Source organism: Vulpes vulpes, chromosome 4 (genome assembly GCF_048418805.1).
Source record: "Vulpes vulpes isolate BD-2025 chromosome 4, VulVul3, whole genome shotgun sequence".
Taxonomy (NCBI): domain Eukaryota; kingdom Metazoa; phylum Chordata; class Mammalia; order Carnivora; family Canidae; genus Vulpes; species Vulpes vulpes.
In genome coordinates, this window is record NC_132783.1 from 25,445,601 (window position 1) to 25,471,458 (window position 25,858).

Consider the following 25,858-nt stretch of genomic DNA (forward strand, 5'->3'; position numbering starts at 1 on the left):
CTATTAAAATGATCATCGTTTTTACCCTTCTCTTGTTGATGAGATGTATTATGTTAATGGATTTGTGAATATTGAATCACATTTGCATACTAAGAATAAATCCCACTTGATCATGGTAAATGACTTTTTTAATGTATTGGTGGATTTGGTTGGCTAATACTTTGTTGAGGATTTTTGCATGTATGTTAATCAGAGATATTGGCCTGTAGTTCTCTCTCTCTCTCTCTCTCTTTCTCTCTCTCTCTCTCTCTGTAGTGTCTTCATCTGGTTTTGATATCAGGGTAATGCTGCCTTCACAGAATACATAGAAGCTTTCATTCTTTGTTTTTTGAAGTAGTTTGAGAAAAGTAGGTGTTAACTCTTCTTTATATGTTTGGTAAAAAAAAATTTTAAGTATTTTATTTATTTATCCATGACAGAAAAAGACAGAGGCAGAGACAGAGGCAGAAGGAGAAGCAAGATCTACTCAAGGAGCCCGATGTAGGCCTCAATCCCAGGACTCTAGGATCACAACCTAAAGGCAGATGATCAACTGTTGAACCACCCAGGCGTCCCTACATGTTTGCTGAAATTTACCTATGAAGCCATCTGGTCCTGTACTTTTGTTTTCTTGGGAGTTTTTTTATTACTGATTTGATTTCACTGCTGATAATCAGTCTTTCAAATTTTGTATTTTTTCCCAACTCAGCATTGAGATGTTATATGTTTCTAGGAATTTATCCATTTCTTCTAGGTTGCCCAATGACTTTGCATATAATTTTTTCATAATATTCTCTTAAAATCCTTTATATTTTTGTGGTATTGTTTGTTATTTCTCCTCTTTCATTTCTTTTTTTAAATAAATTTATTTTTATTGGTGTTCAATTTGCCAACATACAGAATAACACCCAGTGCTCATCCTGTCAAGTGCCCCCCTCAGTGCCCACCACCGAGTCACCCCCACCCCCCGACCACCTCCCCTTCCACCACCCCTATTCATTTCCCAGGGTTAGGAGTCTTCATGTTCTGCCTCCCTTTCTGATATTTCCTACCCATTTCTACTCCGTTCCATCCTAGTCCCTTTCACTGTTATTTATATTCCCCAAATGAATGAGACCATACAATGTTTGTCCTTCTCCAATTGACTTATTTCACTCAGCATAATACCCTCCAGTTCCATCCACGTCGAAGCAAATGGTGGGTATCTGTCATTTCTAATGGCTGAGTAGTATTCCATTGTATATATAAACCACATCTTCTTTATCCATTCATCTTTCGATGGACACCGAGGCTCCTTCCACAGTTTGGCTATTGTGGACATTGCTGCTAGAAACATCGGGGTGCAGGTGTCCCGGCATTTCATTCCATCTGCATCTTTGAGGTAAATCCCAGCAGCGCAATTGCTGGGTCGTAGGGCAGGTCTATTTTTAACTCTTTGAGGAACCTCCACACAGTTTTCCAGAGTGGCTTCACCATTTCACATTCCCACCAACAGTGTAAGAGGGTTCCCCTTTCTCCTCATCCTCTCCAACATTTGTGGTTTCCTGCCTTGTTAATTTTCCCCATTCTCACTGGTGTGAGGTGGTATCTCACTGTGGTTTTGATTGTATTTCCCTGATGGCGAGTGATGCAGAGCATTTTCTCATGTGCTTGTTGGCCATGTCTATCTCTTCCTCTGTGAGAATTCTCAGGTTGTACTACAAAGCTGTGGTCATCAAGACAGTGTGGTACTGGCACAAAAACAGACACATAGATCAATGGAACAGAATAGAGAATCTAGAAGTGGACCCTCAACTTTATGTTCAACTAATATTTGATAAAGGAGGAAAGACTATCCACTGGAAGAAAGACAGTCTCTTCAATTAATGGTGCTGGGAAAATTGGACATCCACAAGCAGAAGAATGAAACTAGACCAATCTCTTGTACCATACACAAAGATAAACTCAAAATGAATGAAAGATCTAAATGTGAGACAAGATTCCATCAAAATCCTAGAGGAGAACACAGGCAACACCCTTTTTGAACTCGGCCACAGTGGCTTCTTGCAAGATACATCCACGAAGGCAAAAGAAACAAAAGCAGAAATGAACTGTTGGGACTTCATCAAGATAAGAAGCTTTTGCACAGCAAAGGATACAGTCAACAAAACTAAAAGACAACCTACAGAGTGGGAAAAGATATTTGCAAATGACGTATCAGATAATGACAGGAAATTTGCATCAGCTCTCAATGTGGGTAGGAGACTCCTGATACTTTACAGAACCAGATCTTAGGTTTTAGACAGGCTGGGAGTAAGAGTCAGGACTGTGAAAGTCTAATGATTCCCCTCCTAATGTCCAGTGGTTCACATCTCTTTGATAGATACCAGGCTATGAATTTGTGGCTAAACATTTCCACTGCCTTCTAAGCTTGATACCCATCCTGGATCAGTATTATGAGTAATTTCTATCCTGATTCTGGCACTCTGGATTTTCTACTACCACTAATTGATCTCTATAAAGAGGGAAAAAAGGGAAGCCCAGGCCTTGGCAGTTGAGTGTTCACGCCACTACCCTTTGCTGCCCTCTACTGACCATATCTGGAAATTACTTTTAACCTTCCAGGTCCTTGTCCCAAAGCAGATAGAGATACTGCAGTGAGTGAAACCAGGCACACAAAATTTGAGATGCACCAAAAAACTAAGTAAAGAAGATATGATATTTTAATGTAATATTTTTAGAAGTCAATTTTCAAAAAATACATGATGAACAAAATACCGAAATGTACCCTAAAACAGTACTACTAGCTTATATGTACAAAGACCCTGCCATCCATTTTTCATTCAAGAAAAAGGTCTAATACCACAGTGGAAAATCATGCTACCAGCGCTGATGAACCTTTTTCATCACTCGCATATTTGGGAAAAAGACCCAGAAAATTTAGAATAAACCAAAAAAAAAAAAAAAAAAAAAAGGTGCAAGTGGAACAGATATTATAACAGTAGACTCCTGAGAAAAACAAGAGAACGGAAAAAAAAATTAAGAAAACAAAACCAACAAACATCTTTAGAGTCAAGAAGCCAAAAAAGAGGTGGCTACAAAATAAGAACAAAGGCAGATAAATATTTCTTGTATATTAAAGGTATCATCGACCAAATTGAATAGAAAGTCTTGAAGATTGAGTTCAAGGAATCCTATTTGACCTTGACACTTGGAACATTCATCTTTCAGTTTTCCTGACCTAAGGTTACCCTTTTTTTTCCTCAATAACTAGACCTATTTAGTCCTTCAGTAAGGAGAAAATTAATCATTGGAATAACAGAAAAGCTATTTTAATTGGTAGAATCAACATACAAACAAAGCTTGGAAGACAACAAGTGTAAAAGAGAATCTGACTAATATTAACACTGATAATATGAAATACTGGAAGTCTGAATATTAAAGCAGCAGAGAGATATGGAAGATAATGTCACAGATTTTTCTCACCTATTTATTTATATAGCAAGAAATCAATTATATACCGTGTAAAATTGATGTAACAAAATAGAGTTTAAATATACTCTTTAAAATGATAATCACCAGAAATATCAAAGCAATGTAACTGGAAAAATGTAGACATGGATGGATCAAAGAAATAAGTTTCTCATCTTCCAATAGATGCTATCTAAGGTTGATAAACAAGATAAAAGGAGAAATCAAGTATTAACACATATTTCAGGGGTACTGTGATAACCACCAGGAGAACAGAAAGTACTTAAAAACAGGGAGCTGGAAATAAGTCGGGGAACAAGTTCAGGCTGAGAATTTACTTTTCTCTTGGTATCATTCTCTACTGCTTGATTTTTAAAACATGTGTATGTATTAAATTTAAGTTTAAAAGTTAGAAGAAACAAAACCAACTCGACTTTTTGCAGCTGCAGCTCTTGGCACCACTTCCTTCCCATCTGCAATCTCTCTCACACCAGTAGTCCAATCCTATGGAGGCAGGAAGGAATAAGAGACTAGAAAAGTTCCTGTCCTGGGGATCCCTGGGTGGTGCAGCGGTTTAGCGCCTGCCATTGGCCCTGGGCATGATCCTGGAGACCTGGGATCGAGTCCCACGTCGGGCTCCCAGTGCACGGAGCCTGCTTCTCCCTCTGCCTGTGTCTGCCTCTCTCTCTCTCTCTCTCTCTCTCTCTCCCTCTCTCTCATAAATAAATAAAAATTTTTAAAAAGCTTCTAAAAAAAAGTTTCTGTCCTGAATTTAAGTTTTTTGGAATATTTTTGTTTTGTGCTTGGGTTCTATCTTTTCAATGTGCAACTCTTTGGAATACTAACTTTTGACTACTTTAATCTGTGATATCTAGATCCTCTTTAAAGTTTTGCTAAACTTTGTTATCCTTCTTTTACTTCTTGACAAAAGACTAATCTTGACTCATTGCCTCTTACTGTGATCACAGTATTTTATTTTCTTAGAATCTTGATTCTATCCAACTACTGCTTTGCCTGGCCGAACTCAACCTGCCTAGGTAGGAATGAAACATCTATGGAAGAGAGATGACAATTATCATTTTCAGAAAAAATAAAACTTCATATACTAGTAAAACATAGCACTAAGGGAGTAGGATGATGTTCATTATCCCATTCCTCATGCATTTTAAGAGGAGAGTGTACTTCCCTGTCCTAGAGAGAACAGACTTGGGAGAATGTGACAGGAGAAATTCTCTCTAGACTTGTGGTCTCACAATCTTGTACCAAAGTAGCCAAAACACGAGACACAAGACACAAGGAAATGAAGAAACCAGAATACCTATCTACATTTTTGAAGAAGGCAATAATGTCTCAAATGTCACTCTCTGAGAGAAAGTAGGTAATATATATGGGAGACCACTGCACACATCACCAAAACAAAACAACAGCAAAAGCAAAGGAATACCTATATTAAACATGGGGAAGCACAACTATTGATGGGCACTTTCTGCTCAGTCATACAGATTCACAGGCCATGGATTCAGTGCTGGTGCAGCTGGCTGGCTTGCCACCGGACCTAGACCAGGTCCTCGCTGTCTCCAGCATAGGTGCTACTAAGTTATCTGCTGTGCTCCGATAGCAGTATCAGATGACATTACATAGTCACTTAATTGGGGTACCACAGTTTTGTTTGTGACAACTTCTATAGTGGACAGTTTCTTTTGTGACTGCTGACCCCTTGGAGACTAGAACTAATTAGAGATTTGAAGCAACTTTGAAGAGGCTGAAGAAGCTATACTCATTCCTGTGAAATCCCAGGACACAGCTGCAGCTATAGGAACCTCGGCTCTAAGTAAAAGCCTCTGGCTTACACTGAGCCAATTGTATAAAATGGAGAGTGAGAGCATTTGGACTTTAAATAAAAGCTCCATGAGCTTTTCCTTGCAAGGGGATTTAGTTTGTGGGGAAGTTGAGTAACAAAAATCAGTTTCATATTGTTCAAATTTGGGACATTTTCATATTGATATAGTTCTCTGTATTCATTTCATAAAATCTGGTGAGCTATTTTGGACAACATGACTGGGCATAATTAGTGATAAGAAATAGAATTAGAGAGTGAACTTTCAGCTTAGTACTATCTGACTCATGGTGCTAGTCTTTTATGGGCAAAAAGCAAAATGCCCTTCAAGAAGTCCCAGAAGGACTCTGTGTAGGGAGAAGCAGACATGGGGTCTGTGTGAGCACAGCAGCACTGTGAGCATGCACCACTCGGCTGAGAGGGACAGCTGCCTGGTCCCCTTCTGATGCCTGAGTACAAAGGGTTATGACATTGTTTCTCAGCCTTCCATCATGCGTACACCGCCTTCATGACTTTTCTACAAATACATGTTTTTAAGTATTCAGCATGGACTTTACAATCTTTGCTCAGGGTAATATGTGTTAAAACATGTTAGGAAAAAAAAAACAGGTATCTTTCTGACTACAGATGAAAATGCATACATAATTAATAAAACTGAAAAAAAAATGCCTGGGAGTATGCCTACTTAAAACAACTCACATGATGCCAGTGGAATCCACAATGTAATATATTTAAAAAATTAAAAAGCTGGCAAGCATTAGGAGGGATGCGTGTTATTCCCCTCTTCAGGATTCGACTCCAATCCTGATGACACAACATGGTGTTGGAGAAGAGATTTGGGGTCGCTCTCTTCACTTTCTCACACCATCCCAAGCAACGTAGAGCAGACCTTTTTAAGACCTATAGAAGCTGTGTAGAGCTTTTGTACTTAAAGAGTTTCTTGGTCCCCTATTGGAGTGGGCTTGAGTGAGGACAACTGCAGTTGTCTGGCCATCCCATGGCTTGTTTATGGAGATGCAGTAGCAAACCCTGTTTTTGCATGACGTCTAAGCCTCTACCCAGCTTTACTAGGGAACCCTATAATTTGGATGATAACATACATTTCAATTGCCTGCTGTGTCCCCTTTCTCGAACTGGTTCCAACCCGTAAAGAAGCCCAAATTCCAACACAGCATGTAGTTACATAAACAAGTGAAAGAATGAGAGAAGAAAACATTGATGGAAGAAAATGCATGCTGCTATTATACAGCAAAAATACTATGTATATATAAACATTTAATGATAGCTTATTTTGAAAAAGTGTTTTTTAAAAAATGAATGCAACTCAATACTCAAATAGTGTTGAGTTCTCCTTCCCCAACTTGCAGGTACAGTCATGTAGTATTCCAGTCTTTCTGGCTGAGTCCCTGCAGCTGGAGCAGGGCACCTTCCACTGTTGCCGAGTTTCTGAAAAACAATGAGAAAGAATATTGGTTTAGGGTCAGGCCTGGGGCTAGATCCTGGATGTCTGAAGTTCAGCAAATTACCTGGCCTTCCTGAGTCTCAGGGTTTATACGTGTAAAATGGGAATAACCCCTCTAGATTTGCTGTGAGGATTAAGTAATAATGCATGTGAGTCAGTGACACTGCCGTTCAGAAAGAAATTCAGATCCATGTCTAGGTATCCACTGGGTATGTCCATAACTAGATAGTTTTGGAAGAGGTTTGAGATCTTTCCCTTGCATGGATAGTGGAGTATGTGTGGTCGTGCCTATAATCAGAGGCTTTTGTTAGCACAGATAAAATGCCAAAACAATAAAGATTTTGATGTCATGTGTTCCTTTGTGCAAACAAGCTTGCCTAGCAAAATGGTGCAGATAAACACCGATGAATGGAATTTATACAAATAAATGAAAATTATGTTTCTCTAGTATAAAAATAGATCAAATGGTAAGAGCACAAAAATAGGTGAAATGGTAACATAAACTGACTTTTGTAATCAGAGGGTCAACTCTTGACATTTTCCTCTCTAAGCTTTTTCTGATAGTTTTGTTGCTAAGGCTACCATGTTTTTGACAGATTGGAAGAGGACTGTCAACTCTAATGAAGATTAAGTAGATTTCCCAACGAGATTTTTTAAAAATAAACATCAGTTAATGCTGCTGGCTTTCAAAGCCATATTCATGAAGAATGGAAAGATCTTTAAAGAGTTGCTCTTAGAGACTCCTAAATCTGGGAAATGAACAAGGGGTAGTGGAAGGGGAGGTGGGTGGGGGGATGGGGTGACTAGGTGACGGGCACTGAGGGGGACACTTGAAGGCATGAGGACTGGGTGTTATGCTCTATGTTGGCAAATTGAACTCCAGTAAAAAATAAATAAAAAATAAATAAAAAACAAAGATCTGCTCTAAGAAGGTGTAACTAATAAAATTTGAAATTTAGCAGCATTTCTATTCCATAGTTATTCCAACACACAAGTTTTTATCATGGTTACATTGTACAAAAATAACTTAAAACAGAGCTTTACATATTTAATAAAAAGATGAAGATATTATTATTTACAACTTTAGCCAAAAATTAATTCCCTAAAGAGTAAAAGGTTATTTAATGAACAATTCTTTTGACTGGTTGGGAAAGTGTTGCACAACGGTTCACAAATTCACACTTGATTTATTCTTTGAACGATATAGATAACTTACAGGATTCAGTCCTCTGTCTTTTGGTTCCTGCCATTAATTGGTTAAAGTCATCCGAGGACAGTGTAATTACAACGCTCCCAAAGAAACCTGGAGTTTTGTAAATACAGTAAATGGAAAGTAATGTGTTATGGACATTCAATTGCTAAAAGGATGTAAAAGGGTAGGAGCCATTAGGAAAGGTGAATACACACTTCTCTTGATGTGCTTGCTGAGGAGCCAAATGAGCTTCTTGATCATGGACAGAAGAGACCACCTAAAGTTTAAAAAATGTAGAGCTGTTTGTGTGTCCATTGATCCTGCAATTCTACTTGTGCACTAAAGCAGGAAAATTAAATGAAAAATTACCTAGCCAATACACGTGCTGTGTTTTCTTCCTCTGATGTCTTTATATCTTTGTAGCCAGAAATCCCAATGTTAATTTCGAATAGGAAAGGCTGAATACTAAAGTTAAAAGTTCACCTTAATTTGAATATTGTAGCATTAGTGACATCTGATGGAAAACGAGTTACAGGGTAGCATTATTTAGGTATCCTGATCTTTCTATCACTTTCATCAGATTTTCGCACAGCCCTCTCCCCACGTCCATGGGAAGAGTGTACTTTCTGGCCCCATTGAAGTTTGGCTTAGCCTTAAGACTTACCTGCATCAGTGGAATATGGGCAAAAATGTCAGTGTGAAAGTTCTGAAGATAAGCTTTAGGAGTCCTGGTGAGCCATTGCCCCTTCAATAATAGAAGGAGACACGTGCCCTGCAGATTTGCAGGGGCAAAGAAGAAGACAAGCACTCCAGATAACCCACAGACTACACGGGAAAAAATTGTTATTCTATGGTTGTTTGTGCAAAAGCCAATTAATACATGAGACTATTACACACCTCTGTGTGAATTCCCATGGAAGCTTGACTCCTCTCTCCAATTGATGACACTGGGAGAAGATTCCTGGAGACGTGTGGTTCAGTCCCTTCTGGGGCTCTATTTCAGACCCGGATAGGCCCAGTCGGAACATGTTTCCATTCCTCTACCTATGGTAAGCAAAACTGAGTCAAGAGTCCAGGGCAGGCCCATTAGGTTCTCTTAGAATCTTGGGTTCACTGTATAACATGGTGTGGAAGTCATGTAGGGCTTTTTTTTTTCTTCCAAACATTTATTTAAATTTTAATTAACATATAGTGTAATATTGGTTTCAGGAGTATAATTTAGTGATTCATCACTTACATATAATACCCACTGTTCATAGGTCATTTGCAATTCTTACATCTGTTGATTTAAATATCTTCCTCTTAAGGTGGACTTCAAGGTATAGGAAAAGAGGGCAGGACAAGTTTAGATGGAGCCATAGGCTAAAGCTTTTCCGGTTGAGCTTTGCCAATAAAGCTTGTAGCTTGGCTCCCACTCAACTCTAATATATGTACTAGTAGGAGTCAGTAGTGGTATAAGCCACGAAGTATAAGTGGTAATATTAGGACTTTTTAATTTGGCGAATAAAAACAACTGACAGAAATTTAAGTATTGTCCGTGATCTATTAAGAAAGTTGCTACTGGTGAATATTTTTCAGGGAATGACCACATTATTTCTGGTTATTTAGCAGAGGCATTTAGTGTTTCCTAAAGCAGTTACTGCTTTCTAAAAAGAATTTCAAACTTTTGTCCCAAAAGTAGGACCAGATTTTTTAACTCTTCATATTTTTACTGAACTTCCAGTTCTGCTTTCCGTCTCAACCTAATGTTTCATGTTTAGGGGTTACAAACAGCACAGAATTTAAATGCTTTAATCTTACTAGTGTCCACTTTGTAACATACCTCATGTTTGGAAAACCAGACTCTTGACCACACCTTAATTCAACATCATTTTCCTTTCTGCAGAACTGCTTTTCTTATTCAGGAAAAGGACATATGTGGGTGGACCTCAATTAGATAGCTTCAACAATTCTCCAGGCAATGGGCTTTCACAATAGCATTCACTATACCTGTCATCAAATACTGGCACTTATTTGTCTTGCAATGAGAGAATTGCCTTTTATTCTTAACAAGCAGGCAACTGGATCAAAGAGATTAGATTACTCAGGTGAAAAAACAAATACATAATGAGATAAACCTGTGTAGTAACTGCCTGGAAGCTTGCCATCTATTTTCCTCTCCATATCTCAAGCTTCAGAAAGACCAAGACTTTGTTTCATTCATCCTAATACTTGGAACTTTAACAGGTGCTCACTTTGTCATTTCTGAATGAGTGATACAGGCTATGTGTTTTTACTTTATAGTGAAGGTTAATGAGTTAATTCATATAAAAAGCTTAGAACGGTGTCTGATACTAAGCACTTAATTACAAAACAAGGTAACATTTAGAATAGAGATTAGAAAAGACATCAGAAGTTTGCCTTAAACTGACCCTTAAAAAATAAGGAAAACTAGGCTGGCAATAAAGCTAAGAGGATAGAAAAGTTCTCCAGTCCACTATATGCTAAAATGAATTAATTCCAAATGACATGTATTATTTTATACAGAGAATGATGCTTATTTTAAGTCTAAGGTTATAAGATTAAAGGGATATAATCAAAGCTTGTTCGTTAAATTGAAAGTACCTCCAGATTTATTCAAGTTGGTATCCTTAGGCCTCAGTAGGCACAAGATATTATTTGCTATACTGAATCCGTTCTATTATATGTGTTAATACCACACCAATATAAACATATTTAAGACAAATTTTAAACATACATATTTAACTTTATTTCATCATCATTTAAAGCTTGATTTTATAAAACAAAAAAATTAAGAGTTCTGTATCACAGGAATTTAAACAGTGGCAATACACATAGCTTTGTAGGTTCGAGTTCTACAACAAATCAAAATCAAATAATTGGAAGTGTTTTCAATATGGAAAATATACAAATGAAATAAATGGCAGAGACCTATTATGAGCAATGTTTCATTACTTGCAGGTTGTCATTAGATAATTTCAGAATCTAAACAAAGACTCTCAATATTCATACTTCTGTTGCTGTATTTTACATTTAATATCTCCCTACCTATAATCCAGAGGCAAAGTCCTTGACCAAAAGGTCTGATTTAAGAAGGCATTTAGTTTTATGGCAAAAGTTATCCATCTACAGTTACCACTTTCAAGGAATTGACAACAATGCTGATGTGATCTGCTAGTTCCCTTTTGAACAATGTGCAATAATTTATGCCAACCCTGTATCAAGTCATACAGGTAACAAAAAATGGGACAATTATGCACAGTTCAATAGATGTATAATGTTAAGTTTCCCCAGTCTAAAAATTAACCAGTGATACAAAATTTATCAACTATAGTTGACTTGGTTTCAGGAAAACCGCATCTGAGAACTACAAGTACATCACTGTCCTAATCTCATCCTCAGTCACTGGTCGGAATTTTATAGGCCACCATGCTATTTACTTTGTGGATAGTAGTAGTAAATGAATGAAGACAGACTTCCTCAGAATTGGTAATAAACTGTGGTCCCGACTCTTCCCATTATTCAAGGACAACCAAATCTTTGTATAAATCAGTAGGTCAAATGAACCTAAATTGGGGATAAGATCATTAAAGTACAATTATTTTTTGAAAGGTACAAGTATCCTTCCTCTCTCCCTCACATGTGAGCCACCTATCATGTCAGAAAAGCTAGTTTGGCTTGATCTCTAATCAGTTATATTAGCTAATTGCTTTTCTTCAATGGAAATTTTAGTACAGAAAATACTGTACTCCTTTTTACTTAATGAAAAACTCGATTGTTTTTTTTTCTTCAAAGAGAAAAGCCATTAAAGATATTTGCAGAAAGTATATAATTGATCACGAGACAGCATGAATCTAAGCCAGAGAAAAAGAACATCTTGGTTTTGTGACCGCTGTATCCCAATGCCCAGAACCATGGAAGGCATACAGTAGGCATTTAGGGTATATCTGATGAATGAAGGAGTAACTAAGCCAGAAAAGAAAGACACAGTTATACCTGTCTAAGTCTTAATTATATACAAGGAAATGTGTATAAAATAAAAGTAATGGAAGAAATTACGTCAAAATATTCAGGAGTACTGAATGAAAACTTTCATTCTTTCCCTATTCGGCACTTGTAAATAAAACACAACCAGCATCGCTTTAGATTCATGACGTTTTTCTCACTTATATACCATGACATGGATAATTAAGAAAAAACTCAACAAAACTGTTAATTCTTAAAGTAATAGCTTAATCTTTCCACAACAAATCTGAACCATCATGAAGTCATATAATACTTACAAGAGACTTCCAACAGCGGCAGAAACGTCACGGTAGCTGTGATCTGTCGGATTACGGAGAGGATCTCATCCTGGATGGCCTTCTGAGACTTTCCTCTGGGTGTGCTACTGAAGAAACCAAATGAGTTGATTCATTTTAAGTTTTAACAAGTTATTTAAAACACTGGTAAGATTATTTGTTTGATTAAATGCTTCAAAACTCAAATTAAGGAATGCATTCAAAAGGAGTTTTTAAAAAACAATTATAATTTCACTTATTATTCCAGTGATTAAGGCTGATCTTAGTATCAGGTCATTAAATAACAGATGACCAGAAAACCTGCCAAGTGCTTCAAGTCAGGAAACATTCAGCATATTGTAAAATAAAGATAACAATTAGTATCTAAGATCTTTAATTGGCATAATCATTTTGGCATTTTTAGGAATACATAAATGTCTAATTCTGTAGTGCTTCAAAGAAGATGTTATATCAAGTTGTTTTTATTATTAAACATTTTCCAGGGGAGGGGCAAGATGGCGGAAGAGTAGGGTCCCCAAATCACCTGTCCCCACCAATTACCTAGATAATCTTGAAATCATCCTGAAAATCTATGAATTCGGCCTGAGATTTAAAGAGAGAACAGCTGGAATGCTACAGTGAGAAGAGTTCGCACTTCTATCAAGGTAGGAAGACGGGGAAAAAAGAAATAAAGAAACAAAAGGCATCCAAGGGGGAGGGGCCCCGCAAGGAGCCAGGCGAAGGCCAGGGCGAGTGTCCCCAGGACAGGAGAGCCCAGGCCCAGAGAAGCAGGAGCTTCACCAATCTTCCTGGGCAGAAAGGCCTCGCAGGGAGTTGGAGCAGGACCCCAGAAAGGCGGGGATGCCCGCAGGCTCCGTGGGACACTACCAGAGCAACTGCGCCCCGGGGAGAGTGTGCTGAGCTCCATAAAAGGGCTGCAGCGCAGACACAGCTCGACCCGGGAGCAGCTCACAGGGGCTAGGGCCACAGTTCCGCAGAGAGGCGGCTGTGTGGTGGGAGCACAAATCCAACAGCACAGGCCCAGGAGCACAGGGCGCCAGGGACACAGCCCAGGATCCGGCCTCCTCCCGGGACAGGCAGAGGCCAGGAGGGTCCAGGATGGGAAGGACGCTCCTGCCCCAAGCTGAGCAGATCAGCGGCCCCGACCCCGGAGCATCCAGGCCCCAGCAGATGGAGAGCTCCGTAGTTACTTCAGGAGCTGACTCCAGGGCTCCAGAGCAGGCCGCTGCCACTGCAGGTGTTTCTTCTGGGGCCTCAAGGGGTAAACAAGCCCCTCTGAGCCCTGCACCAGGCAGGGGGTAGAGCAGCTCCCCCAAGCGCTAACACCTGAAAATCAGCACAACAAGCCCGTCCCCCAGAGACCAACTAGACGGACAAGTTCCAGGGGAAGTCAAGGGACTTAAAGTATACAGAATCAGAAGATACTTCCCTGTGTTTTTGTTTGTTTGTTTGTTTTTGTTTTTTGTTTTTGTTTTTGTTTTTGTTTTTGTTTTGCTTTTTGAATTTTATTTGTTTCCCTTGGCCTTTTTTTCCCTTCTTTTTCTTTCTCTTTTTCCTCTTTTTTTCTTCCTTTTTTCGTTTTTCTTTTTCTCTTTTCTTTCCTCCTTTCTCTCTTCTCAATTTCTCCTTTTCCCAATACACCTTGTTTTTGGCCACTCTGCACTGAGCAAAATGACTAGAAGGAAAACCTCACCTCAAAAGAAAGAATCAGAAACAGTCCTCTCTCCCACAGAGTTACAAAATCTGGATTAGAATTCAATGTCAGAAAGCCAATTCAGAAGCACTATTATACAGCTACTGGTGGCTCTAGAAAAAAGCATAAATGACTCAAGAGACTTCATGACTGCAGAATTTAGACCTAATCAGGGAGAAATTAAAAATCAATTGAATGAGATGCAATCCAAACTAGAAGTCCTCACGACGAGGATTCAGAGCTGGAAGAACGAGTGGGTGACATAGAAGACAACAAAGAGGGAAACAGAGGAAAAAAGAGACAAACAATTAAAAGACCATGAAGATAGATAAACGGAAATAAACGACAGCCTGAGGAAGAAAAACCTACGTATAATTGGGGTTCCCGAGGGCGCCGAAAGGGACAGAGGGCCAGAATATGTATTTTAACCAATCATAGCTGAAAACTTTCCTAATCTGGGAAGGGAAACAGGCATTCAAATCCAGGAGATAGAGAGATAGAGAGATCTCCCCCTAAAATCAATAAAAACAGTTCAACACCTCGACACTTAATAGTTAAGCTTGCAAATTCCAAAGATAAAGAGAAGATCCTTAAAGCAGCAAGAGACAAGAAATCCCTGACTATTATGGGGAAGAGTATTAGGGTTACAGCAGACCTCTCTACAGAGACCTGGCAGGCCAGAAACGGCTGGCAGGATATATTCAGGGTCCTAAATGAGAAGAACATGCAACCAAGAATACTTTATCCGGCAAGGATCTCATTCAGAATAGAAGGAGAGATAAAGAGCTTCCAAGACAGGCAGGCGCTGAGAGAATATGTGACTTCCAAACCAGCTCTGCAAGAAATTTTAAGGGGGACTCTTAAAATTCCCCTTTAAGAAGAAGTTCAGTGGAACAATCCACAAAACAAGGACTGAATAGATATCATGATGACACTAAACTCCTATCTTTCAATAGTAACTCTGAACGTGAATGGGCTTAATGACCCCATCAAAAGGCACAGGGTTTCAGACTGGATAAAAAAGCAGGACCCACCTATTTGCTGTCTACAAGAGACTCAGACAGAAAGACACCTACAACCTGAAAATAAAAGGTTGGAGAACCATGTACTACTCAAAGGGTCCTCAAAAGAAAGCAGGGGTAGCCATCCTTATATCAGATAAACTAAAGTTTTTCCCAAAGACGGTAGTGAGAGTTGAAGAGGGACACTATATCATACTTAAAGGATCTATCCAAGAAGAGGACTTAACAATCCTCAATATATATGCCCCGAATGTGGGAGCTGACAAAACTATCAATTAATAACATAAATTAAGACATATTTAGATAATAATATACTTGGTGACTTCGATTTAAGGCTTTCTCCACTGGATAGGTCATCTAAGCACAACATCTCCAAAGAAACAAGAGCTTTAAATGATACACTGGACCAGATGGATTTCACAGATATCTACAGAACTTTACATCCAAACTCAACTGAATACACATTCTTCTCAAGTGCACATGGAACTTTCTCCAGAATAGACCACATACTGGGTCACAAATCGGGTCTGAACCAATACCAAAAGATTGGGATCGTCCCCTGTATAATCTCAGACCATAATGCCTTGAAATTAGAACTAAATCACAACAAGAAGTTTGCAAGGACCTCAAACACGTGGAGGTTAAGGACCATCCTGCTAAAAGATGAAAAGGTCAACCAGGAAATTAAGGAAGAATTAAAAAGATTCATGGAACCTAATGAGAATGAAGATACAATCGTTCAAAATCTTTGGGATGCAGCAAAAGCAGTCCTGAGGGGGAAATACATCACAATACAAGCATCCATTCAAAAACTGGAAGGAATTCAAATACAAAAGCTAACCTTACACATAAAGGAGCTAGAGAAAAAACAGCGAATAGATCCTACACCCAGCAGAAGAGAGTTAATAAAGATTCGAGCAGAACTCAATGAAATTGAGAACAAAAGAACTGTGGAACAGATCAACAAAACCAGGAGTTGGTTCTATGAAAGAATTAATTAAGATAGATAAACTATTAGCCAGACCTATTAAAAAGAAGAGAGAGAAGACTCAAATTAATAAAATCATGAATGAGAAAGGAGAGATCACTACCAACACCAAGGAATTAGAAACGATTTTAAAAACATATTATGAACAGCTATACGCCAATAAATTAGGCAAACTGGAACAAATGGACGCATTCCTGGGAAGCCACAAACTACCAAAACTGGAACAGGAAGAAATAGAAAACCTAAACAGGCCAATAACCAGGGAGGAAATTGAAGCAGTCATCAAAAACCTCCAAAGACACAAAAGTCCAGGGCCAGATGGCTTCCCAGGGGAATTCTATCAAATGTTTAAAGAAGAAACCATACCGGGGATCCCTGGGTGGCGCAGCGGTTTGGCGCCTGCCTTTGGCCCAGGGCGCGATCCTGGAGACCCGGGATCGAATCCCACATCAGGCTCCCGGTGCATGGAGCCTGCTTCTCCCTCCGCCTGTGTCTCTGCCTCTCTCTCTCTCTCTGTGACTATCATAAATAAATAAAAAATTAAAAAAAAGATTATAAAAAAGATTAAAAAAAAAAAAAAAAAAAAGAAACCATACCTATTCTACTAAAGCTGTTTGATAGAAAGAGATGGAGTACTTCCAAATTCGTTCTATGTGGCCAGCATCACCTTAATTCCAAAAGCAGACAAAGATCCCACCAAAAAGGAGAGTTCCAGACCAATATCCGTGATGAACATGGAAGCAAAAATTCTCAACAAGATACTAGCCAATAGGATCCAACAGCACATTAAGAAAATTATTCACCATGACCAAGTAGGATTTTTCCCCGGGACAGAAGGCTGATTCAACACTCATAAAACCATCAATGTGTTTCATCATATCAGCAAGAGAAAAACCAAGAACCATATGATACTCTCATTAGATGCAGAGAAAGCATTTGACAAAATACAGCGTCTATTCCTGATCAAAACTCTTCAGAGTGTAGGAATAGAGGAAACAGTCCTCAACATCTTAAAAGCCATCTACGAAAAGCCCACGGCAAATATAATTCTCAATGGGGAAGCACTGGGAGCCTTTCCCCTAAGATCAGGAACAAGACAGGGATGTCCACTCTCACCACTGCTATTCAACATAGTACTGGAAGTCCTAGCCTCAGCAGTCAGACAAAAAAAAGGCATTAAAGACATTCAAATTGGCAAAGAAGAAGTGAAACTCTCCCTCTTCGCCAATGACATGATACCCTACGTAGAAAAACCAAAAGCCTCCACCCAAAGATTGCTAGAACTCATACAGCAATTTGGTAGTGTGGCAGGATACAAAATCAATGCCCAGAATTCAGTGGCATTTCTATACACTAACAATGAGACTAAATAAGGAGAAATTAAGGAGTCAATCCCATTTACAATTGCACCCAAAAGCATAAGATACCTAGGAAGAAACCTAACCAAAGAGGTAAAAGATCTATACCCTAAAAACTATAGAACACTTCTGAAAGAAATTGAGGAAGACACAAAGAGATGGAAAAATAGTCCATGCTCATGGATTGGCAGAATTAATATTGTGAAAATGTCAATGGTACCAGGGCAATTTACACGTTTAATGCAATCCCTATCAAAATACCATGGACGTTTTTCAGAGAGTTAGAATAAATTATATTAAGATTTGTGTGGAATCAGAAAAGACCTCATATAGCCAGGGGAATTTTAAAAAAGAAAACCATAGCGGGGGGCATCACAATGCCAGATTTCAGTTTGTACTACAAAGCTGTGGTCATCAGGACAGTGTGGTCCCGGCACAAAAACAGACACATAGATCAATGGAACAGAATAGAGAACCCAGAAGTGGACCCTGAACGTTATGGTCAACTAATATTCGATAAAGGAGGAAAGACTATCCATTGGAAGAAAGCCAGTCTCTTCAATAAATGGTGTTGGGAAAATTGGACATCCACATGCAGAAGAATGAAACTAGACCACTCTCTTGCACCACACACAAAGATAAACTCAAAATGGATGAAAGATCTAAATGTGAGGCAAGATTCCTTCAAAATCCTAGAGGACAACATAGGCAACACCCTTTTTTTTAACTCAGCCACGGTAACTCCTTGCAAGATACATCCACGAAGGCAAAAGAAACAAAAGCAAAAGTGAACTATTGGGACTTCATCAAGATAAGAAGCTTTTGCACAGCAAAGGATACAGTCAACAAAACTAAAAGACAAGCTACAGATGGGAGAAGATATTTGCAAATGACGTATCAGATAAAGGGCTAGCATCCAAGATCTGTAAAGAACTTCTTAAACTCAACACCAAAGAAACAAACAATCCAATCATGAAATGGGCAAAATACATGAACAGAAATCTCACAGAGGAAGACCTGGACATGGCCAACATGCACATGAGAAAATGCTCCGTATCACTTGCCATCAGGGAAGTACAAATCAAAACCACAATGAGATACCACCTCACACCAGTGAGAATGGGGAAAATTAACAAGGCAGGAATCCACAAATATTGGAGAGGATGTGGAGAAAAGGGAACCCTCTTACACTGTTGGTGGGAATGTGAACTGGTGCAGCCACTCTGGAAAACTGTGTGGAGGTTCCTCAAAGAGTTAAAAATAGAGCTGCCCTATGACCCAGCAATTGCACTGCTGGGGATTTACCCCAAAAATTCAGATGCAATGAAATGCCGGGACACCTGCACCCCAATGTTTCTAGCAGCGATATCCACAATAGCTAATCTGTGGAAGGAGCCTTGGTGTCCATCGAAAGATGAATGGATAAAGATGTGGTTTATGTATACAATGGAATATTACTCCGCCAATAGAAATGACAAACACCCACCATTTGCTTCAACGTGGATTGAAGTGGAGGGTATTATGCTGAGTGAAGTAAGTCAATCGGAGAAGGACAAACATTATATGTTCTCATTCATTTGGGGAATATAGATAAGAGTGAAAGGGAATATAAGGGAAGGGTCAATAAATGTGTGGGAAATATCAGAAAGGGAGACAGAACTTACCTACTCCTAACTCTGGGAAACGAACTAGGGGCGGTGGAATGGGAGGAGGGCGGGGGGGGCGTGACTGGGTGGTGGGCACTGAGGGGGGCACTTGACGGTATGAGCACTGGGTGTTATTCTGTATGTTGGTAAATTGAACACCAATAAAAATAAATTATTTAAAATAATAAAATAAACATTTTCTAAAATAGACCAAAGGCTTCAGGAACAAAGTACATTTCATTATGAGAGAGAGTTCTGAGTTTACAGGTAAGCATGCCTTGGACAATGCTAAGAATTAGCATATAATGAGGGGGCATTTCCCATCCAGAGGATCTAAGAACTTCAGTTCAGCGTGTCTTAGGAAGTTCATAGCATTAAATGAAATACAGTAGAGCTGCATATCAAGCTAGGAGAACGTCTAGGATAATACTTCATGGTTAAAAGTACCTTGACACAATCCATTAAATGGGCCACCTAATACATCCTAATACACCTAATACATAGCTTACATATAGCACCATAAATACTAACGGTTGAAATTCATGGATTTTAGACTAAGGGCAGTTATGTTAAAAGTACACTATACAAGTCCATAATAGGCATGACTCTTTTGTGAGCACAGTTTGTGAGTCTTATTCTTCTCCACAGGAGATCTAACATAATTAGAAACAAACTACCTTATACGAAGCTAGTTCAATATAGTTAGAACTCATTTAGTCAAGAAAACAAGTTTTGGGAAAAAAATCATGAAAATGGAAGCAGTTTAATTCATACTTACCTGTCATCTTTTGCAGTCTTGTCGCACTCAATATCAACCTGCCACCTTTCAAGGACTTCACTGCTTTCATTATTTGAGATGAATACCACCAGTTTCTGAACTGAACACTTGTATAACCAATCTGCAATATAGAACAAGGCATCTGTTTTGATTCACTGCATTACAAAGTAACTCTTCCCAGGTCTCACTTTCTACCCTTAGCAAATCCTACCACTGGTATTTTGGAACTCCTCCAACCTGTACAGAAAACTTGCCTCACGATAACCTAGCTCCCGTTTTCCAATTCTCAGTATCCATAGCAGATGTAGTTATTACTGAATGCTAAGCACAGAGTAGTGAACATGCAGTATACTGTAATCCAAGGTAAATTGCAGAAGATGAGCATTAATCTAATCATTACAGCAATGAATGTAAATTTTTAATTGTAATAAGTGCTAAGAAGGTGCAGTATGTGATCCAATGAGAATATAGGAAAATTTGACTCAGGGAATTCTCACTTGACTTCAGTTCTACTAGTAAATACCATTAAATATGCAAAAGGTTACAGAAAAGGGTACAGGTCTAAAATACTGGAAAGCAAAAAGTATCTGACCAGAGGAATGAAAGGGTAATACAGATACAGTTAAGAAAGGGAGAATGGGGGATCCCTGGGTGGCGCAGCAGTTTGGCGCCTGCCTTTGGTCCGGGGCGCGATCCTGGAGACCCGGGATCAGATCCCACATCAGGCTCCCCGTGCATGGAGCCTGCTTCTCCCTCTGCCTGTGTCTCTGCCTCTCTCTCTCTGTGTGACTATCATAAATAAAAAATAAATAAATAAAAAATTTAAGAATTATTAGATATGCCACAAAAAGCCAAAACAGAAAAAAAATCATTTGGATTTCATCAAAATTAATAACTTTAAAAAAAAAAAAGAAAGGGAGAATGAACAAGGTCGGTTTGTGCAAGATACATAGGGGTCAGACCACACAAGGTCACATGGGCTAAATTAAAGAACTTATACTTCAAGAACCAGGGAAGTCATTACTGTGTCTGAAGCAGGGTGTGATGTGATTAAACTTATATTTCAGAACTATCCTTTTGGCTGTGATGTGTGGAAAGTAGAGTGGAAGTAAAGAGAGGATCTAGGGATGCTAATTGATTAGTAATTCAAGCAAGAGGTACTGAAGGCTTATAGAAGGATAAATTGGGAGAGATGGATCAGTATAGGTAGAGTGAAGAGATTTCGTGGTTAAAATTGTTAAGATTTATTGGATACTTATGAGACTAAGGAAGAGGAAATACTCAGGGATAGTTCCCAACTTTCTGGTTTATACCACTGGTTGGAAGGTTGATCCATTCATTGAGAGAAAGAGAATGGGAATGAGACATGATGCTTACAATTTTATAAGGTTCTATTTTTCTTCTTTTTTAAAGATTTTATTTATTTATTCATGACAGAGAGAGAGAGAGGCATAGAGAGAGAGGCAGAGACACAGGCAGAGGGAGAAGCAGGCTCCATGCAGGGAGCCTGATGTGGGACTCGATCCCAGGTCTCCAGGATCATGCCCTGGGCTGAAGGCAGTGCTAAACTGCTGAGCCATCCAGGCTGCCCTAAGGTTTTATTTCTAAGTAATCTCCACACCCAATGTGGGGCTGGAACTTACAACCCAAGATCAAGAGTTGCATGCTCTACTGACTGAGCCAGCCAGGACCCCCTTAAATTTAGTTTTCAAGTATCACTAGGATAGCCACATGTGGATATCAAGGGAGCCACTTACTATATGAGCAAAGAGAAGACTTGGGTTGGATGTATGTTTGTGAATCAACTACACAAAGATTGTTAGTAAAGTTATGTGTGTGTCAGAAGTCATCTTAGAGATTATAATAAGGGGGCCTCATAATGAGCCCTGAATTAATCTTGGAACTTGGGATAATATACTCAAGAATACACAGTTGTTGTTTTCTTTCAAGAGACACAAACAATCTTGTAATATTTAGGACTTGTGGGCCCCCTAGGTCTCTTGCGTAGTCTTTTAAAAACTAGCCTTTCAAAATCTGAAAACACTCAGTTTGCAGGTAGTACAAAAATAGGCCACTTGTTGGATATGTGCCCTCAGGCTTGCCAACCCCTCGACAAAAAACAACCTTTTCTCAATTTTGCTCTGAAAAGGAAGAGATTGGGGAGTCACTTAAAGATCTGGGGTGGGTGGACATTTTTTTCTTTTAAAACTGAAGACAAATGAAACCAATGAAAATATCTCAAAAGAAAGAAGTCAGAAATACCAGAGAAGAACTAGGGTAGAGTCCTTAAGAAGGCTAGAGGGATGGGGATTCAAAGAGATTGAACAATTTGCCTCTAAGAAGAGCAATTCCTCCATTCTAACTAAAATAAAAGGGACAAATTAAATAGGAAGGTGTACATACAACCGAGGTGAAATGTCATCAGTGTAGTCTTAAAGGAGACAACCTAAAAGCCAGTAACTTAGGCAGGGTTTGCTTCTTCATCAAATTAAGGTGACATAGATTCTTAGTTACTTCTATGTTGCAGGCTAAGTAATCTGAGTATCGCCCTGGGTGATTTAGCCCTGAAGATGATAAAAATATAATTAATAGAATTTTAAAAATAAAGCCTCTTGAAACTATATATATATATATATATATATATATATATATATATATATGACTTAGGAATAAAAAAATACTATAATGTTTTTTTTGTTTTTGTTTTTTGGAACTAGCTTTGGAAGGTCAAATGAGGAGCCAGGGAGAAACATCCTATAACACAGAAAAATTAGAAGTGAGAATCCTAAGTAGAGAAAAACATGGGGGAAAAAGAGACAGAATAGATGGAGAACAAGTATTCAGGAATTTCTTGAGCTACGGAAAAACAAGGAGTGTTCAGATAGAAACGGCTAACTTACAGGCAGGATTTTAACAAAGACAAATGAAGAAAGTAAGACATTAAAATACTTTATTGGGTACTCTATTAGTAGTATTTTTTTAAGTTTAGTTCCCAGGCTGGATCCAATTTCATTTTCTTTTATCTTAAAATAATGACGGTTTTAAACTCTAGGCAGCTATAGAAAATATGTCATGTAAAAATATATAGTGGATTTCTCTCCAATAATAAACATCATCATAGTTATGTAAAATTCCAACTTGTTCCACCTGGCTACACGAACTGCAAAAATCACTTCAAAAAGAGTTGATAGAGATTGTTTTGTGAAGCCAGATCAGATTCCTAACATCAACGTATTTAACCCACTCAAAATGTGGTAGGGAAGAGTGGAGTTTCTTTCACTTTATTATTTCCTTCCTTCCGAAGGAGAATCGCTATATTTGAGATTGCAGTGTTTTACACCTCTTTGTATAGAGCTGAAAAATGAACACCAAGATGCCAGAAAGTAGGGTCCAAGAAGGCCTGCGAAACTCAAATTGGTTTTCAACAATTAAATACCTTTCACTTGTTCCACTACATTACTGAGTTATTTTATGAGCTCAGGATCTGTTGTTATAAGCAAGGTGAATCCGTATTTCTGCACTCTGGTAGAGGTTTCAGGTGGCCACGCTGATATAAAATGCTGTTGATGCCAAATGCTGAAAACAAAGGGAATGTCAAAGTTATTTCCACTTTGTAACTCTGGAAAATAAAACCTATTTAGATGTGGCTTCGGTTTCATTCATGGCATCAAACTGAAAAAGCCTAAATGTGCGTTTGTGGGTGTCTCGCTGAAAGCAGAGTAGGTGAAAAGTGCCACTGAAAATCCTTACAAATGTTGCTTCTAAATCAAAAGAACACGATACGTGCTTTTATGCGGAAAGAAAAATGCCAAACTGCATTAACCTAGCGTCAAAGTTGAACTACAAGCTCACGGTAATGCAAGCCCCAATTCAGGTTATGTGATCACAGGGTGTCCAAATAGGCTTTTGTGTCTGGATTAGCAATTGACTGATTAACCGGTCCAATGCTCCAGAGCAAGCCTCTCCCTCACTTTTCCCTCCTCTTCTCCTGCCAGAGTCTATCAGAGGGTGCAAACATGGCCTGGTCCAGGACAGAGTTTCCTAAATCTAGTCCATCGCCCTCAGTGCCGGAATCAAAGCTTGGTGGATGGGCTGTGCAAAATGTACTGGGGCTCCACCCGCTCAGGGCGGTGCCGGCCAGCCAGGCTGGGAAGCCTGTGGGATCCGCAGTTTAAAGCAAGGCTGCTGGGAGGGGCCGGCGCGAGGCAGGCCTGGGCAGCACCTGGGCTTCCCGCTGCCCCAGGAGCAAGGCGCCTAGATTAGATTCTCCAGCCAGGCGGGCGCTGGAGCAGAGCTGCCCCACCGCCACCCCCGCCCCCGTGGCCCCGGGCCTCCAGGGCCGCCGGGCCTCAGCTCTCCCCGCCCTCTGGCCTGCGGGAGCGGCACTTGCAGAAGAACTCGGCCACGATGTCCGCGCTCCCGCGCAGGGCGATGCCTTGCTCGCGGGACAGCTGCAGCGCCATGGCCAGGCCTAGGGACGAGGGAGCTCGCTGCTACCCGGCAGGCGGCGACCGCACAGCCTCCAACGGTTCCCGCCACTCGTTTGGAAAGTAATGACGCTGCTCCCCGGGGCCTTCCGCGCAGGCGCGACGAGCCTCTCAGCCCGCCCAGCGCCAGTCTCCCTGATCGCTGGAGGGGGCGCCTCGCGCAGGCGCAGTGGGTAGGCGTGGTCAGGCACTTCCGGGTTGTGGGGCTCCGAAGGGTCCTGGCGGGCCCCTGTAATTGTGGTCGCGGGCAGCAGCTGAGGCGAGAGGACTGCAAAACCTGCTTTGACGCCCGCTCCCGAGGCCTGCGGACTGAGCGGCCCAGGATCCCAGCTCGTCAGTGCCAAAGCGATTGTTTCTTTTTTTTTTCTTTTTTTTTTTAATTTTTATTTATTTATGACAGTCACAGAGAGAGAGAGAGAGAAGCAGAGACACAGGCAGAGGGAGTAGCAGGCTCCATGCACCGGGAGCCCGATGTGGGATTCGATCCCGGGTCTCCAGGATCGCGCCCTGGGCCAAAGACAGGCTCTAAACCGCTGTACCACCCAGGCATCCCTCTTTTTTTTTTTTTTTCAAAGCTATTTTCAAAGTGATGTGAACCGCGCGGGTTGCATCTTAACGTGCCCCAGGGACCCCTGCCACCTCTCCAAACTTCTGCTTAGATGCTTCCGGAGTCAGTGAAGAACCCGCCTGCGTGGCTGCCCAGCCGCAGCTTGAGAGGTCCTGGTGACTGGATGCGGGCACAGCTTTTAAGAAATTGGGGGCGGCCGGGGTGGCCCAGCGGTTGAGGCGCCTTCAGCCTGGGCCTGACCCTGGAGCCCTGGGGGGGAGTCCCGCGTGGGGCTCCCTGCATGGAGCCTGCTTCTGCCTCCGCCGGGTCTCTGCCTCGCTCTCTTTCTCTGTGTGTCTATCATGAATAAATAAATTCTTCTTCAAAAACAAGGGAATTGGGTTGGGCTTAAAGGGGTGAGCCGCAGCCCGTGTCCTGTGCTGTCAGCCGGTAGCCCCAGGGGCTGCCTTTGTGCGGGGAATAAGTTCCTCGGGAATAAGTTCCCCCCCAATCAGGCCCAGACACGTGGAAGAAGTTGTCCTGGAATTCTGACCCACGAATTCACTGAGTTTATTGATAGGAAAAGTCCTGTGAGCAATGTAGGTTTACCAAAGCTTGTGAAACAACTCCAGAGAAATTGAAGAAGGTAACTGTAGAGGTTTTTTTCAAGTAAAAAAAAAAAAAAAAAAAACTTCTAAATTTCCTAACGTTTTTGTAAGTGTAATCAAAATTTGTTGCCATAAATAACAAAGAATTATAATGTACCCCGTTTTCTATTTATCTGGATCCTTCTCTAAACCTCGTGTAATAAACAACAGATACCAAATTTTTCATTGGATTCCCATTGAACGTAGATTCAAAATAAATTCCTTGCCATGGTTAAAAGGCCCATCAGTTTGCTCTCCAACTTCATCTGCCTCCCTTCTTTCTCACTATGCTCCGGCTCCACTTGCCTTGTTACCTCCCCTAATACCCAGGCTCTTTCCCACCTACAGGCATTTTTTTTTGTAAATTTATTTTTTATTGGAGTTCAATTTGCCAACATATAGAATAACACCCAGTGCTCTTCCCATCAAGTGCCCCCCTCAGTGCCCGTCACCAGTCACCCCCGCCCTCCT

The 25,858-nt window shown here is 40.2% G+C and overlaps 1 protein-coding gene and 1 long non-coding RNA gene across 3 annotated transcripts in view; both read right to left on the reverse strand.

Moving 5' to 3' along the window:
* The window catches only part of LOC140598732 (rho GTPase-activating protein 20-like), a 36,409-nt gene extending 29,726 nt beyond the window's left edge, over positions 1–6,683 (reverse strand). Inside the window, exon 1 of the mRNA XM_072757260.1 lies at positions 6,598–6,683. The gene's annotated coding sequence lies outside the window, so the exon portion shown is untranslated. The remainder of the gene's footprint in view (positions 1–6,597) is intronic.
* A 2,045-nt stretch (positions 6,684–8,728) lies between these two features.
* On the reverse strand, positions 8,729–24,241 carry LOC140598555 (uncharacterized). Of its 2 annotated transcripts, none has more exons than XR_012000996.1 (5): positions 24,204–24,241; positions 23,143–23,282; positions 19,707–19,827; positions 12,204–12,310; positions 8,729–8,964 (listed from the first exon to the last, which is right to left on the reverse strand). It is a non-coding gene; the product is annotated as an uncharacterized lncRNA (long non-coding RNA). The 2 variants fall into 2 exon arrangements; XR_012000995.1 differs by lacking the exon at positions 8,729–8,964 and adding an exon at positions 10,646–11,487.
* Positions 24,242–25,858: the final 1,617 nt, after the last annotated feature.